Source organism: Aptenodytes forsteri, unplaced genomic scaffold (assembly GCF_000699145.1).
Source record: "Aptenodytes forsteri isolate BGI_AS27 unplaced genomic scaffold, ASM69914v1 Scaffold46, whole genome shotgun sequence".
Classification (NCBI taxonomy): domain Eukaryota; kingdom Metazoa; phylum Chordata; class Aves; order Sphenisciformes; family Spheniscidae; genus Aptenodytes; species Aptenodytes forsteri.
The window spans coordinates 2,322,059-2,341,104 of record NW_008794774.1 but is presented as its reverse complement, the minus strand read 5'-3'; positions in this window follow the sequence as shown (position 1 = coordinate 2,341,104).

The following is a 19,046-nucleotide window of genomic DNA, read 5'->3' as shown; positions in this document are numbered from 1 at the left end:
TTGTGCTGAGGTGATAGAAGTTGATGAATATCGAAGTGTTTTTTAATAAAGTCATCCAAACTTCATATATGCTCACAAGAGAAAACAAAGAAAATAAAATTAAGTCAAAATAACATTCTTGTAGATGAAGCCTTCTTGAAACTGTTGTAGAACTACAACTAGAAACATTTCTAAGACTTCATGACTTGTTTTTTATTATTTTGAATGTAGAGGATAACATTGGTGAATAAATTGTAAGAAAAAAACCACAAAACCACCTAGCTGATTCTGAAAGGTAGTGGGTTTTTTTAATCAACTAGTTTTATGAACCTGAATTTCCCCAAAAAATTGTAAGTTTCTCTAACATCTCACCTTTGACCATTCATGAGTCTTGCCTGTCACAAACACTCGCACACCTGAGTAAATTTTTACAGGTAATGTTACTGGTTCCTTCTCTGTATCTTTCAGACTTTCCATAAATGTTTTCAGATTCATTCCTCAGATTTCCTTTCTGATTTGCTGGTTACAGAGCATATATGAAGCTTAGCTGAATGGGAACAAAAAAAAAAGTTCTAAATCTCAGAAAATAATTAAAAGGGGGGAAAATTATACTGGGAGTGTACAGGGAATGTGTACTTGATCGTGTAGCATTTAAGCTTTCCCTTCAATAGTTTCCAACAATATGTGAAATAAATTGGTTAGAAAAATTGATTGAATAATTACAAATATGTCCAGATACACTCTATGGAGTAAGCTAGGGAACTCTGAAAAAGTTAAAGATTATTTCAGAAGCTTTTTAAATAGTTCATACATGTATGTATACATAGGCATAGTTTTCATTAAAAAAACCCAACCAAACAAACCAACAAAACCTTACACTTTTTCTTTTGAAATGAAATGTTTTGTGAAAAAGTTGTAGATTCAACACCATATTCACCTGAGAAGTCTTTCACTGTCCTTGGACTACAGTGTTTAAGAGCAGAAACTCTCTCTAAAGCCTGGTTATAAAGCCCTGCACTAGGATAGGATGCAAAAAACCTAGCTTTAAGACTTTCTTATGCTTGGTTTCATTATATCACAATTCTTTTATAATTTTGAAAAAAAAAAAGAAAAAAAAGACATCTTGATTTACCTTTCACCAAAAAGGTCAAAGCATGTTATAGCCATGAATCCTCCTTAAAATAGAGTATTTTATTCAATAACAAAATTATCATCTATTTTTCAATGAATGGAGCAAAAATGAGATTGAGAGATGTTCCTAGTACATAAAAATATCAAGTAAAAGTTAATATTAATGTAAGAAAAGGATTAGCTGTTCTGGTAGCCCACAAGTTTTTACCAATTTCATTTGTGAACTGCAGAAGGGTTTGACTGTTTGTTAAGAATTACATTTTTTTCAAAAGAAATAATAGTTCCATAGTGTGCATTAATCAAGTATGATAGAGGATTTAGATGTTTCTGTATCATAATAACCGTGTAAACACTATCCTGAGTACGAGTGCTCATTCACTCTTTATTTTAAAATATCTTTGTTTTCTTTCAATCCAGAACAAAACTGAAATTTTAAACCTCTCAGTAATGAAACAGAATCTATCTTCTCTTTCCCCTTCCCCTTCCCCTTCCCTTTTTCCTTTCCCTTTCCCTTCCATAAAACCAAATATTAATTTTCAGAGAAGCATATTTTTAACTCTTGCAAAACTATTTCACCTACCAATTAAAATCATCATCTAGTTTTCAGATTAAGTCCTCACCCCTAGCCTATTTATCTCTTTATAGGGCTGTTCTTATTTTTCCTCTGAGGCAAATGAAACACGACAAATGATCTTCAACTCTTATAACTATGTATACATGGCTCCGTTATCAGTGAAAGAATGGTAATTAAAGAAGGTCGGGATACTAAGAAAAGGCTAGTTTTCTGAAAAGAGTAATTTTAAACTTTCACAACCAGCATCTCAGTTGAAAACTGCTGTAAGACTATGTTGGTCCATCATTTGTCATTGGCTAGTCATACATTTTTTGCACGTACTGCCATCTGTTTCTGTAGCTAGGCAGGCTAACTGCCATTCATTGACAGGCAGTTGTTAGCACTTTACATTGACACTAAATCCTCACGTGTATGTTCTGTGCTCTGGTCTTCAATCAGACAGCTGTGGCCTAAGTGTGAGCCTTCAGTGCAAGCCAGAGATGTTATTGCAACATCACTATGCTTATTGCATCCCCCTGGAATGGATAAAAGCAACAGGAAAATTGCAGTGACAAAATCATTATTATGTTCCAGCCATCAAAAGGAAAAACTCTCCAACCAGGCAAAGAGGGCTGTGGTTCTACATTGTGCTAGAGCTCATCTTACCATGTAGTTGAGCTGCCTTGATCGGGTAGATGGAGCTTGCACAAGGACATCAGGAGCAGGCTGCAGTCACACATTTCTTTCATTAAATAGACATATTCTAGGGACTAGGGCTATACAGCTGTACAAAAAAATGTAGTAATTCATTTAGAAGAATTACCTAGTGAAATACAGTTTTAAATAGTGTGCATTTTAGAGCTGCCAAAATAGATTGTATTTCAATGGTTTAGTTACCTGTAGATTTGCCTACAGAGCAAGTTAAGCATTTCAGAAAAAAAATCTTTAAACATTTAAAAATAGTAAATATTCTAGCTGCTCCTTGGCATAACAGAGAGCTTTAGCCTGTGTGACCTTGGTTAAGTCAAGCTCCTGCTAACTTGGTAAATACTCATGTGCTGCATTAGTGAGCTTGGCCTTTGCTGATGGGAAGGAGGGGAAAACAGTTTTATTGAGGTCTATTATGTTCCCATTAACCTAAAAAGCAGAGACACTTTCTGTCATTTTAAGTGTTCATATTCAGAATTCAGCAGCATTAAAGTTGACCACCTCTGCCCTTATTAACATATGTCATTATAATCAAAGGAAATTACTAAAAAGCTGGAGTACTCCATCTGTATTTTGCAGACCAGGCTTGGCTTGTATTCATGGGAAACGTGTCCTTATGGATATGAATGTTAATGCTTTAAAATGGTAATCTTTTTGAATAGTTATGTCCCTTTATCCCCTTGTTTCCTTTTTGAACTTCAACATTTGTTTGATATTTCATAATCGTATCCTTTCTGTCACTAAACAGACTTGGACATGGCCCTCTGGTCAAGGCTGCATTCAGGTTCTCCAACCTATAACTCTGGCAAGAAAAAAAGTTGTGACCTCAAATTAATTAGAGGGTACTTTATAAAAAGAAATCAAAAGCATACATAAAGAGGGTCACTGGAAAAACTTGGTGATCCTGAAGGATATTTTTATTTATCTATATCTGTTTGGTTTCAATAGTTATTTTTATTACTTTTTAGCCTCTGTCTTCCAAGTATATATGTGAATGTATAAGGTTGACTAGCAAATGCACCATGAAGATAACAGGGTTTGTGTTTGTGAATAGAGCTGTGTCTGAAACTTGGGTGTAGGAAATTACCTTGACTCTACTTTTAATAGTTTTATTTTCCAGTTGCTTTGTTTGCTTTTTCATGCCCAGGTTTCTTGTACTGTCTCGTGGATAAGTTCCAAGACAACACCTGCATGTCAAACACATACCTCCAATTTCCTTAGAATGTTGGTTACTCTCCTTTTTGGTGGAAAAGATGCAATTGCATGTCACATTACACTGATCATGTCAACATGTTAATACTGGACCTCATGTTTACCCATTCTTTCTTTTTTGGAAATCAAAAATCCTAGGATCTTCATAATATTAAAAGCTATACTATAGAGTATTTGAATAATATATTAGAGAAAATAGTACAAAAAGAAACTTATCCATCAATATGGTTTGTTTTCTCTTTGGACTATGAGTGCTCTTTCCCTCAAATTCTGAACCTTCACAGCACTGCTGCATCAGACAAGAGTGTTTTTTAGAAACTTCACAATATGGATTTTGTAGAATTGCTGAAATTACTTATGGTATTTTCAAAGCAGAGTGCATTTTTTTTTCCTCCTGCAATCTGTAGAAAATGATAGAAAGAAAGCTGAAAAAAGGATCAGATTGAATGATGTATGAATTTTAATTTAAACTGTTTATTGAAACCACATACATGTAACATTAAGTACCAAGTACATACAGATAAGGAGGCCAGGGGCCAGCCTTTAGGATAAAGCCGAAGGTTTTATTTCACCTCTTTTGAATAGCAGAAATTAAGAATAAACCTATTAGCTAAATGGAGCTAAAAGTTTTAAAAGAGGTGGAAATCACAGTCCAGGAACTCCTTGTGTCTTGTTACATTCTTTTTCTCCGTGACTGGTGAAAAAAACTCAGTTGCTGCACTAGCAGTTGACTTAAGATAAGAGTTGCATTAAAATGCATGCGAGGTTCACATTATAACACTTCTTTGCTGTTATCCAGGTGCTATTGAGGAAGGTCTTCTGCAAATTTCAAATTTGGCAGTTTAACAAGTTTGTCAAGCTTGTCAATTTTCAGGGAGAAAAAATGGGTAATCATCAGGAAGAAAGTTCAAGGTGACGTCTTTGCTGAGGTGCAGAATGCTAATAGCAGCAAATAAGCATGATTATGAGCAACCTCTACCTGAAAATTATAAACCTTGTTGCAGTATCTCTTTGCCTTACAGTACAGCTAACACCCTCCAGGTGGCTTTCCTCTGCTGGTTATCATGTGCCAATTATTTTCAGCATTAAAGCAAATACAGCTAAAAGAAGCCAGCTTTCTTGTGATCACCTTTTTAATTAACTGTTAAAATTGACATGCAGCTTCCTATTGTTAAGGTTATTTTCTTTTGCGAAAGGATAACCCTGAAAAGATCAGTTACCTCAAGAAGGTTAAAGACATGAAAAGAGGAAGAAGCAAACTCTCACTACCTCATAAGCTGATCTCCTCTCAGATAAAGTGATTAGAAAAGCTATCAAAAGAGAGACTCTCTTTCTTTCCTGGGTAGCCTTTGTTACAGCATATCTCATAACCCAAATTTTTACTACTGGAGAAGCTCCTTTACTTTGTATTTATAAAAAAATATGATGCAATCAGATATGCTACATGGAAGTTTAGACACTCAACAAGGAAAACTATACAACAGATTATTATTGACTTTACACAAAATTCAGTCAGAATTCAGCTGATCATCTTTACTCATTTTTTTTCCACTTAAATTTTGATATAGAATAGATTTTTAACACTTTTACCAGACAATGGTACAACATTTAATAATTAATAACGCCTGCTGATAATTTGCTGAGGTGCAGAATGCTAATAGCAGCAAATAAGCATGATTATGAGCAACCTCTACCTGAAAATTATAAACCTTGTTGCAGTATCTCTTTGCCTTACAGTACAGCTAACACCCTCCAGGTGGCTTTCCTCTGCTGGTTATCATGTGCCAATTATTTTCAGCATTAAAGCAAATACAGCTAAAAGAAGCCAGCTTTCTTGTGATCACCTTTTTAATTAACTGTTAAAATTGACATGCAGCTTCCTATTGTTAAGGTTATTTTCTTTTGCGAAAGGATAACCCTGAAAAGATCAGTTACCTCAAGAAGGTTAAAGACATGAAAAGAGGAAGAAGCAAACTCTCACTACCTCATAAGCTGATCTCCTCTCAGATAAAGTGATTAGAAAAGCTATCAAAAGAGAGACTCTCTTTCTTTCCTGGGTAGCCTTTGTTACAGCATATCTCATAACCCAAATTTTTACTACTGGAGTAACTCCTTTACTTTGTATTTATAAAAAAATATGATGCAATCAGATATGCTACATGGAAGTTTAGACACTCAACAAGGAAAACTATACAACAGATTATTATTGACTTTACACAAAATTCAGTCAGAATTCAGCTGATCATCTTTACTCATTTTTTTTCCACTTAAATTTTGATATAGAATAGATTTTTAACACTTTTACCAGACAATGGTACAACATTTAATAATTAATAACGCTTCTGCTGATAAATTGTAAAATCTCTTCTTACTTTCCATGAAAATGAGTCCCTTTTTATTTGGATTCTGCCTTCTATTTGATTAAAACTTCAGAATTGAATCAGGTGTCCTTAAAATAATACTGCTTCTACTTATTTTGATGAGGTTTAATTGACTTGGGTGGTTCCTACCTGCTAACTTGATCATTGTTTATATAGTACTAAGTAAGTTTTGACTGACATTGTGAGTTCCTTGAGCACAAATACATCTAACGAAGGGGAATACTGTCTTAAAATTAACACTGCAGTCTGTCTATTTTATTAGGTGTATGATAGTGAGAATAATGACAATTCAGACTGCCTTGTTTATGCATGATGTACACATTTTCATGATGTATTAAAAGAAGCATATTAGACCACTTAATCAACTTTTACTGGTCTTTGCATAATTATGCAATAGTTGTCTATGAAAAGACCTTTCTCTTTTTTTCAAGCATTCTACTTATCATCAGTAGAAAATGAAAATCTTAACATTCCTTCGTATTTTACTGCAAAAGAGAATGTAAGTATAATTTTGTAGTTTATAAAGCACTGGGATAACCTGTGAAATCAAAGACAGTATGAAACAGTAAAATGATTACATCTGATTATCTTTTGGTACAAGATGACATGCTTCCCTTAAAGTCAAATGACCTCTCACACTTTTGAAATAGTTACTCTTCTCTTTACTCTCTTTATCCAGCATGGCAGTTAAGTGGGAATTTTCATTTGTTTCTTCCCTGTCTTCTCAATCCCACTGTATGTGCTGTTTGAAAAAAAACAGTGTAACAAAAGAAAATATAGATGTTACAAATTTAAGCCTTCTGATTGTACCAATTAGAACACAAAAGTTAGCAATATTGTTACAACTGTAGAGGAAACAGTGCCTAATCTTTCTTACATTTCAGATATTAGTTTCATAAGGTGTGATGAAGCTCATTTCCAGTGTCACAGCTATCTCCTTTTCACTCTCAGTAAAAGTATGCATAGTGTAAATTATTATGTTTTTAGCTTACTTTGCTTAAACATGTAAACTTATGAGAGTCATTACTTTTTGTCTGCCTTCTGAGGAACTGCACAGTTCCCATACAAATCAACAGGTTTTGCAGGAGCTCAGCATTAACAAGGATTTGGTCTTTGACGTTTGTGTGTACACACAGATGCATAATACTTCCATATATATTTTTATGTTTGTAAGTACATACATATGTTTATATGTACAGGTGTACGCATACATCTGTGCAGCACGCACAATGTAGATTGATCTACCTGACGAGGTCACTGATCTCATGAGTGACTAGAAGCCAAGTTCAGATTTCAGACACACTGTTTTGAAATTACAGGAAATTTTTGACTGAGGCTAGAAAAGGCAGCTGGGCTTTGAAGCTTTCCAAATGTACAAAGGGGAATTTACAGCTGCAGATATCCCTTACTTCCTCATGGTCAGCTCATTCCATATTTTTTTTTTTTAGTTATTATCATTATTCATTAAGGATTACATAGTGTGACAATTTGTAGCTACCATAGCAATGAATAGGATTTGCTCTCAGACTATGATTTCCTGAGTAATTTATAAATGTTTTAGTATAGAAATTAATTTCTGCAGAGATAAGGAGATCTGATTCTTGATCTTAGTGGTAGGAAACTTGGTCTTGCTTTGCAGAGAAAAAACAGTACTTCTGACTTGTAGACGTCTTCATCTGAGGATATGTTCTTTCCACTTCAAGATTAGTAGTTTTATTATAAATCGACTCAAGTAAGCTCCTAGTACCAGATAGTCATGGCAGTACTAGAGCTTCTAACTGTAAGGAAATAAAACTCAAAACAACTGTGGAACCATTGCCTAAAATTAGCTTAATGAAAGATGACTTATTCCTGAACTGAATTTTGCAACTGCTATTTAAAGGATTATTAAAACCAAGGAATGCAAATAGATTGAGAGAGATGTTCAACCTCTGTAAAACAAGGCACACTGAGAGAAGCTCTCTTATATAATACAACACAGATTAACACAAAGCAACATTTTAATTTTTTTTGCCAGTACACTGCTCCATTAAAATAAGTTGTACTGCTATGATCAAGAGTTACTTCACAAGCAAAACAAGAAAAGGGAGTTTTTAAACTGTACCTCTTTAAGTTGCATTTTCCACTAGAAACAAAATAAGCTTTTGAAAGCCACTGCACTGTACACCTGTTAGTACGGCTCCAGGACATCCAGTAAAAATGCCTACAGTAAAAGCCTAGATTCAACAGAATCATTCACTTTAAGAGGTAGACATTAAGATAGTAAAGACCTAGGGATATGAAGAAGAGATCTTATGGAGATCTACAACTTCTCCAAGATATTGCTTAATGTTTTATCACCCTTGAACTGAAAAACAGGACACTACAAAGAGCTAAAATTTACATGCAGGAATATAAATCTAGTTTGGTAATGTAAAAAAAAAAAATTTGGTATTAAGTTCTTAAATTTAATCTAGTTTTAGTATTCAAAATTATTTTATCTATAGTAGCTTAAAATAGTTTATTAATTAATACTCTTTACTTCACCCAAATACTTGAAGATATAAAGATAGCTTTTAGGGGAGAAAGTGCAATTCATTTCTAAAGACTAGTTGAAATGATGTCAAAATCTTCATATTGATCCTGAATTCAATATGATGACCATGCACTTAAGAGATTTTGTATGATAATGAATAAAATGCCATATTGGAGCTTTTGAAGCTCCATGGATTTTATTACTTAACACCACTGAAAACTTTGGACCAGATATTTAGTGTTTCTTAGAGAGGAGAGAAGAGATGAAAAAAAAATCTCCGTGTAGAGTATATGTTACAAGCTGATCTATTTAATTTTGTGTGGCACTGAATTTACAGTCTTTCCAGCATTTTAGCTAGAAAAGTAGTTCTGATGAAAGATTGACCATACCCATATAATTGAAAAATTGCTTAAAAAAAAGCATCCCTTTCTTTAAATGAGACAAGGATCTGTTAATGTCTGCTATTTCCCAGTATTTTACTAGATTTTCCCTTGTTTAAAATCTGTCCAAAGATTGAACAGATTTTGTACTGATTGGAATAAAAAATAAATATGTATTGACTTTTACAAAAACAATAACCTCAGATTCAGGGGCTTAGTTTGAAGTTAGCATGTTGCCTTTCAGAAGTGACTGTGACTTTTTGATTCTGTGGACTATATTACAGACAAGTCCGCATCTGCATTAACCATCTCATCTCTTTTGTTTTATTGACTGTCTAGGTGACTATGTCTTTCTGCTTTAGTAGATGTTATGTTGGAGGAAGTGTCCGTTTGTAAAGGAGTTAGTATTTTTCGGCACTTTTGAACTATGTTGCTACACCATGATAGAATAAATTTTATTGGATATTACTTGCTTACATGTTCAGGAAGACTGATGGAATACGTGTGTCTCAATGAGTTCTGGGACACAGAGTTATTATAATTTGCATTCAGATACCTGTGAAATACCGATGACATAGGTGATAGAATAAAACTGACAATGTCCCAAAAGTATTTATATACTTGACAACTCTTTCCTGTCCTTAGGATAAATTTTAAACATTGAAATATTAATTAACCATGATTTCAGAAGAAAATAATCTGTTCATATAGGGGGTTTTTTATGTTTTCTTCCTGAAACTTTTGAAAAGAAATGTAATATAAACAATTTTTTTTTTCTTTTTCAAGTATATGCAAATGTACTGTTAGTTAAAAATCATATGGAGGAGTTAGTAATAGATCCTGTAGCTAAGCAGTCTCAGCAGAAGCTTTTCCTTAAGTTTCTCACTTTTGAATTTGCTTATAGGTTTACTAAATTTTTATCCAAGTTGAAATTTCCATTGTATCTTTTCCAAAGTTTCAGCAAAAATTTTTCATCCATTGCTGAGAATCTGCACTTGAAATTTTCACACAGAAAATTTTGTATTATGCAGAGGTTCCCTTAATTACTTTACAGAGCTTCAGACTTTCAAATCACCTGTTCACTAACTGGAGATATAATATGAATCTCTAAGCAATTCTTTCGTGCAGAAGAGGTAATTGCTTAAAGGACAACCTACATGTCAGCTTCACTGCATATACAGCCAGGGTCCATGGCATTCCCTGAGTGATTAAAGCAATATTCTGAAGCAAAGAGATTTCAAAGACTACTGTAGAGTAATGGGACAAAAACTGTAAAGACTTTTTTCTACTATTATATCAGAAGATGGATTAGGTGGGAAATCCTTAGGGAAACAGTTAATGAGAATTCCCAATGTAGATTATGTAGATACCTGAGCCCTTGAACCTTTGCTCTATGGGGAGATGAACTAAAATGATTGATTTTACCTAGTTTTATTGCTCTTCCTCTTCTTCTTCTTCTTCTTCTTCTTCTTCTTCTTCTTCTTCTTCTTCTTCTTCTTCTTCTTCTTCTTCTTCTTCTTCTTCTTCTTCTTCTTCTTCTTCTTCTGATTTACATCTTTTTTTATTTCCTCTGGAAAAAAGAAATAGTAAGTATAAATATAATATGTTTCACAAACCTAGCTGAGAGGTAGCTAATATAATTAAATGAATGTGTGTGTAAACTCCCTTTTAAAAAAAATAGTGTTTTTCTTGTAGTGCTTATTGCTTATAAAATGTGGTACTTTATGAAAGTTGGCTGATAACTGGTTAGTTCTATCATCATTTCTGAGAATGAACAAACTGCAGACCCTATACTAAGTTTAAATTACTGATATATTTGCAGAGAACCTCCAGGATACTGTCAAGCAGAGCTAGTTTACTATCAGGAGTGTTCTGTTTTTGAGGACACACATAACCAGGACTTTCTGACCATCTAATAAACTTTTCTTAAACAACCTCAGTTACCTCTTATAAGTTCTTACACAAATTATTTTTGCCAATCATTTCACTTACACTTTCTTTCCACTTTAAGATATTAGGTCTTCGGAAACTCCAGTTGTACATATTACTGGTTTTTGGTAGGTTTCTCTTTGACCTTACTGACTGTATTCAGGTCATCGTTGGTTGCTGACAAACTAAGAATTTCCAGATCAGTGATATATTATTTAACATGATTTGAAATGTCATTAGGTTTGTTTATAGGAATGAATTCCTAGAAATAGACAAATAGTTTTAGAAATTCTGGATTTATTTTGCTGATGGCTACAAAAGATTCGATATATTTCCTTCAAACTGAAATCCTTTCTAAAAATCCTTTCTTCCTTTGCCTGTACCAGAGGTATGCAAAGAAACCAAGATTTTCTGCTGTGACATAGAAAATGTATTAGTGCCATTAGCACCTTGGACTAAGATAATGACTTGTCCCTAAGGGAAGGTGCATATAATCTATATGGAAAGGTGCATTTAAGTCTGCCAGGATTTTATCACAATTTAACTAACTTGCTACTTGGTAAGCTACAAAATTTGAATCTTCTACATTGTTTTTCACTCCAGAATCCAGAATTTTTCATATTATTGTCCCATAAAAATTATTTCACAGAATTCCAGCCTCATTTACAACAATGAATAGACAGTGGAAAAGGGGGAGGTAAAATTTGCATTTTCTTAGCAAGGCAATGGCTTGAAACACAGGTAGTGGGCTGTAGTCTTCACTCCACTGCATATTTTGCAGTTGATACTATGCACAACTGTGTGTTTACATATTCAGGGTCCACTCCTGCATACCTTTGCCAAGGAACTGAGGCAGAGATAAGTTACTTCTCTGTGACCTTTGTACTAGTGCTCTGTAACAACGATCAGTCACCTTCTCAGTGGAAAGTGTGTGGACCCATTACTGTCATTGCTTTGGATAAATACTGCATTACAGCTGTTAACTGTAGTTTCTCATTAAAATAAGGACTAAAATGTATTTTTGTACTAATAATGAATGATGTAAATAAAACTACACAAGTATATAAAAATCTCCATTAAAGAATAAACTGTCACTAATAATTTATAATATTTTCCAAGTGGCAAATGTTTACATACCACCTAGGTTTCCCCCAGTTCCCAAATAATTAAGTGAAGTCAGAAGAATTGAAACTGCTTACTTCCTTTAAGGTCCTACTTGGAAATTTCCAGAAGAATAGTAGTATTTGATATATTCATGAAGATAACTTAAAATATTCTGGCAAGACAACTTATATTTCTGCCTAGCTACATATAAAACATTTTAGAAAAAGACCAGGGAACTAGAAGAAATCCAGAAAACCTAATTAATTAAGTAGAGCATAATATTAAGCCAGTTCTAGCAGTAATAATCATGTAGATAATCATATTAATTAGGGTACTGACAAAAGAAAATTTAAAAATTACGTCTTTTCTTATTTTTAATCAGTTTATGACATGAACTGCAAGACTCTGAGAAGGAGATTCTGTTTTACCAATAACACTTTATGAGTAATCCAGTGACCTGACTGTGCCTTATAAGTACATTTTTGTCTTTTACTGATTAGTTCTCTCCCCAGTAAAATAAATTGCCTAAATTTTAACGAAAGTGTTCAATAAAGTTGTTTACTGATGTAAACTGCCAGAGATTATAATACTGGGTTTAGTTTAGATGCATGTTACAAGCCTCTTTTATTTGAAAAAAAACCCCATGCTCCTACAAGCATGTATTTTTCTCCCAAAACTCCCACAGGAGTTCATTGCCACACCTTGTATGTATAACTCCTTCATTGAATTAAGACATAGCACAGTTCTACTAATTGTATGACAACTATCATGATGGAAAGTCCACTCTCATTTTTCTTAATAGTTACGTAAATATACCTTGAATTCCAGTTTTGTGCAAATGGTATCATGACTGATTGATAACAATCTACAGATAAGTGGCCAGTCATAATTTATGAATCATGAAATTACATCTCTGCCACTAAACCTTTGGTTTGAAGAAAAGTACTGTAATTTATAATACTGTCTTACAAATAAAAATAATGCCAGGTATGAAAAATGATCCACTTCAATTTCTATCATTTATTAATTATTCTAGAATGCCCAATAAAATATGCATGCTTCTTTAAAAACAATGAACAAAACCCAATGAATTTTAGTAAATATTTTTGTCAGAAAATATGTATTTGCTTAAATAAATTTGTGGCTTGTTTGGAGAGAATATAAAATGTTTTAATTGAACTTGAATTGAGGAAATTATTTTAAATCCAGGTTAAAGTATTTGATCCCATAAGAAAGGCCCTCCTAGAATCACCAGGATACTGGTATTCAGGCCTCCCCATCAGCTAGGAGAAAAATAGAATGTAGAGCATAAATTTGAGTCTTAATCACAAATGCCATACAGGCAGCATCTCCGTAGCTTTAAAGAATTGTTTTGAAAGGTTATGTTTCATTCTAATTTGGAAATTGATTTATTTTGTTTTGAAATTAAAATTGAAACATACACATATATGTTTTTAAATGGATTTTGAGACCTGTCACTCTCCTGTAATTTCTGTTTTGTAAATATAGGATTGGAACAAAATTTTTACATTAAGGATTTTGAGGGCTGGATAAGTTTTTTGATGTTGTGAAGTAAAGCATTGGACCAAGGATTGATTACAGGCTAGTGAATAAAACCCATAATACTTAAATCTGCACTTTCAATCAATATTTAAATTGTGTACAGAGGGAAAAAGTATTCATATCTGTGAAATAGAATTCCATCTACTATTACAAATACGCATCAGAATTATTGTTCTTTGTTGATTTGCAGTTCTGCTTGCATGTACACTTTCTAGAAATGAACAAACATAAAGCAGAATTTTGTCTATCAGTATGAAAATTTATGGGTGGAAGTTTGATTTTCAGATGCAAGCCGAAATAAAAGAGCAAAACCTTTGAAAATGGTTTTCAGATTTAAGTACATTAAAATTCTTACTTAAAAAGAAAAATTATTACATATACTTAAATGGAGGTGCCTGTTAGCTGAAAAATGCTTCTAAGCAAAGAATGAGAAAGGAAAGACCCATTTCAAAATGATCTATCCAATTGCATACTTAGCAACATGACAGCAGATTAAATTCAACATCGGAAGATGGAAGGTGATGGCATTTGGAAAGAGTGTATGAATTTTATTTTGCCTGCTAACAGATTTTCAATTAGTACAGTGCAGTCATGTTCAAAGTAAAGCAATATGTTGATTAAGATTAAAAATCTGTATTGAGGAATATTGTACTGTACATAATTTCTGAAACATTGACAAAGAGTATTTAGGTCAATTGATAGAGACCCAAATATTAGAGAAATCCTCAGTTTAACAAGCTCTAGGCTGATGACTGTGAGATCTCTACCTGCTGTTAATATTTCTGTCAGATATTTTTAATCCACATATATATAATTTTGAAAAAAGAAATCTATATCTAGTATTACACTTTCATATTCAATTTTGATAATACTATCTTTTTTAGAGGAAGTAAACAAATAACATTAGATTTATAGATGCTTCCATAAATGGATTAGAAAGACTTTTTTTTAAAGGAACAGACTGAAGAGAAGTGATAGAAAAAAACCACTTTAATGTGTAGTATGTTGAGTGCTATTGAAATCTCCCACTTCTTTTTATATTAAAAATAGTCTATTAGGTACTTTATGGGAAGAGTTAAGGCCGCAGTTCTCTGAAGGATCGCAGAAATTGGCCACTGTCAAAGCTTGGATAAAGGGACCATTGGTCAGTTCTACTTATGATACTTATTTTGTTTCAGTTGTCTCTCCCTTCTTACTTTGATCTAAAGGACAGTAGCTGCTCTTTCCCCCAGCACAAGAGGATTTAGAAATGTAACATTTTGTTGTTTCTTTGCTGTAAGCAAAATTTACCAAAGAAAAATAAAACACCACAACATATTATCTAATAAATCTCTTTAGATTAAGTTGAACAGTAAGATACTGACACATATTTCTGTATAGTTCTGTACTACTTTATCTGCAATACTGGTGAAGCCAGAGAGAAGAAAATACCTCAAAAAGTTCAAAATTGTAACCTAGCTGCCTACATGACAGTATTACTAAGTAATCAATTATACTGTAGCCTGTAGTTGCATAAAATCTGTTCCTTCCCGATAATGAATTATTAGGAGATCAGTACATTATTTTCTAAGCAAGTGTTTTATCCAAGGCAATGGCTTTGAGAGATTTCAATTTTGCATCCCTAGTCTGATTTTCATCATGTTCTAAGTGAAGTAGTAAGTTCATAATATTCTGGCTACATTAGAAACAAAATAAAAAGTTTGCATATAATATTAATTAGCTAGACACCATTCACATAAACCTTCTGTTCAAAATGCTATTTGATTTCATGGCAATCAAAAAGAGATTGTAAAGTTAAGTAGTAGTTTTTATCTTTAGTATTAACAGTTCCTAAATAATGTCCCACCAAAACTAATACAGTCAGTAGGCTAAAGGGAGGAAACAGAAGAAAAACAAAATCAGGACCAAGACAAAAATTAATACCAGATTTTGAAGTACAGGCATCAGTGAGTAAAATTTGATTTGGTAAAGATGAGGTACTACTCTAGCAGAGTAAAATCACTATCTTAATTTCCTTTAAGTAAAATTCTAGGGATTTATCTAAGCAATTATTATTATTATTATTATTTTTAATGTAATATCTTTTGTTGGAAGCCTTATATATCACCTTTGTAGGTACTTTTTCCTTTCTTGGATACCAAAATTCTGTAGCACAACTGTATTACTTAATAATTTAGTTAAGACAGCTTAACACAGTGGGACAGTCACATGTGCTTCTCTAACTTGTGTTATGCAATGTCTGAATATGCAGAGTTCAAGGTACTGTGAACATCAATAGATGATCTGCAATCTCCTTAAAAGCTTGCAATGTGAAGCCTGAGATAACTTAGTCAGAGATTCCTGCTGGGAAATATGGATTGCTTGTGCTCAGTGCTGCACTCCTATGAAGTTAAAAAGCTCTCTTTGTCCCAGAGGGCAGGCAATTTTCTTGTACAGGTGGCAAGGGATGTTGATAGAAAAGACAGCAATAAATTCAAGGAGATAGACAATGAAAGGAGTACAGTTCTTATAGTGAGCTGTCACCATGGGCAAGACACCCTGACTGTTCATGCTAGCCTGTTGTCTGTTTTAAACAAGACACAGAGAAAAGAAAAAGGAGGATGGACTCAGAATTTGCTGAAATATGCTACCACAGTTTTGTTTACTTAGCTTAGATTAATTTAGATGCAATATTTTTTTTTCTTTTTCCTTGCTATGCTGCAACATATTTAATAGTTACCTACACTGTTGTTTTGCTTCATAGTCCCTGATATGCATCATATTTAACACTGTCTTTGAAAGTGGTTTATAGCTTATTTCTAAGTAAAATCTAGCATGTTTGTTTCTTAGTAATAAAAAACACCAAAAGAGTTGGCCAATTAATTTCTCAAATATGTCCTCTACTTCAGAAGCCGGAAAAAAAGAGCCTATCCTATGTATATATACTTATAACTGAGAAAAATCTGTAAAAAGCAAAAAAGTTACTGCATTCAAAATTTACATTTTGAAGAAAAGATTGCTACATTTAAACACAAAAAGATAATTCTAAAAAATAATACAGGAAATAGAACATTTTTCTTTCCTAGAAGTAGCAACTCCAAGCCTGGCATTGGGAAATACTACAAAAGTAGTCCATAAAGAGAGTTGGAAAACCAGTAAAGTAAGGTCTTTTGGAAAAAAGTTACTGCATTCAAAATTTACATTTTGAAGAAAAGATTGCTACATTTAAACACAAAAAGATAATTCTAAAAAATAATACAGGAAATAGAACATTTTTCTTTCCTAGAAGTAGCAACTCCAAGCCTGGCATTGGGAAATACTACAAAAGTAGTCCATAAAGAGAGTTGGAAAACCAGTAAAGTAAGGTCTTTTGGTCAGAAGAAAAAGACTGCCACAGCACATCCAGACACAGAGCAAAAAAATTTCCAAAATCAAAATTAACACATTAATTTGTTATGAAGAAATGACTAAACCATGATAGCTCTGGACATCAATTTCTGTTGATTCTCATGATGTCCCTTCCTTTCCTTTTAAACAGTATCCCCTCTGAATTTTCTTAAAACATTTGACTGAGATGACAATAGAGATTATAACACAAAACTTTTAAAGACTGTAGATGTTGCAATTGGAGCCTTCTGCTCTGTCAATAGGGTAGAATGCTACAAGCACATCACACAGTGAAATGTCTCTTTTTCCATTCCCTTTTCACTTCTGCATGCTATTGGGGTTATTCATTCTAAAAGCTCTGAATATTCTGATCATTGGTCCTCTGAAATAGCACATCTTTCCCTATATCTTTAGTAAAGAAGGCTTCAGAAAGGTTGTTGCTGTGCTCACTAGACTAAAACTCTTCCAGGGCTAAAAAAAAAGACTTTTTATCTTTCGTGTCAGGAAAAATTATAAACAATGATAAGAATTTGAAATAACCTGTTTAGCAACCTTGAATATCAAGGACCATTTGTAAATCTGTGAAATATGTACAAAATACCTCATTTGCCTAATTTAGAACTTTTAAACTAAGCTAAATCTAGTCAGAAGAGGGAGTTAAAGACTTTTATCCTAGTTAGTCCTTTGGCTCTACTGAGAGTAGTTAGCTGCTGAACTTTTCTGCAAACTAATGAATCCAAGATGACCCATGACTACTATACCTTTGAAAATATTTTTATGATAGAAAGATCTCTGAAACACTAAAACTGAAAAATCAGCAATGCACAGGATACTAAAAAAAGAATATTCATAACTTCACTGCACCAAATTGATGGACAGTGGAAGGTTTTATACTAGAATTGCCATTAGTTTTTTCCACAAAATTATGACACTTTAAGAGAGTGGTAGCTCTGGTGATTGATTACATGTGGATTAAGTGCTAACTATGGAATGAAAGGTATGACCATTATATTTGCTAATCTTTCTAATTTAGCTTTCCTTGGAATGGGGATTATAACACAGGTATATGGTACACAAAAGTGTTTTTTATTTAAGGAGTTAACTTTATTTTGCTTTTTATACCACTCTTGTATGTTGATTTTTTTATTTTATTCTGGCTTTTTTAATAACTATTCTTAGAACATTTTTAATGTAGTGTGGGACTAAAGTAACTCTTTATGCTTGGCTTTGAAGTCTATAAGACAGTGGTAATTTCATATATGATTCTATAGTTAGAGCACTGTGCTAACAGCAAATATTTGCAGCTCCATGTTGAATTATATACACATTTCTGCATGAGCTCATGCACTCCAGATATTTCTAAAGAAAAAATGTGATATAGTTTGCCATACATTGAGGGAAGACTGGGAACAATTGTCCTCTCAGGGAAGATAAATGTGGGGGTTTTATTTCTTTTAAATAGACTATCTTTACACTAAAGAAATGGAAGTACTTTAAAATCCTTGTTTTTAAAATATGGGAATAGAATGTAGAGTAGAAAAGAGCAATAATTTCATGAGAAATATGGTTTTTAAAACCAGACCATAAATGGGTGCATTCTGCATGATCAAGGGTGAGTCAAAACAAAATGGAATCGAAGTTGAGCAAGACAGCCAGTAAAAATATGACACCCTCAGAATTAATTTTACAGCTGCTATGGAAGCAAGTAGTTTCCATCCCATGAAAGCTTGGTTATAGGAAAGAGAGTCTGGTGAAAAAATATCATATTCCAGAGCCCATTTTAAGGATTCCATATCTGCACCCCACACACTACACAAAATTTGTTTTGTGTTTCATTACATCTAAAGGCTTATTCTTCTATTGATGTATGGTTGAAGTTATATACATGCATCAGAAGAAAATAAACTCCTTCATTTCAAATTCATCAAGTGAGCAATATGACAAGTTACATGAATGCTTGTGTTCATTATAATCATTTGCCCTTTATAATTACAATACATTGTTATTTCAAGAAGAAAAGCTATCGGTGTGTGCAATTTCTTATTTACATTTTAAGTTATGCTGGTTTTATAGAGTGAGACTTTTTTTTAACAAAAATCTCTCTGAACAATACATTCTAAGTACAGAGAAGTGGTATACTTACTCCCTTAAGAAAGAGGAAATTATTTCAACACAACATTTAAGTTTTAGAAATTCAGGAACCAAAAAAAAAAAAGGTTTGGACT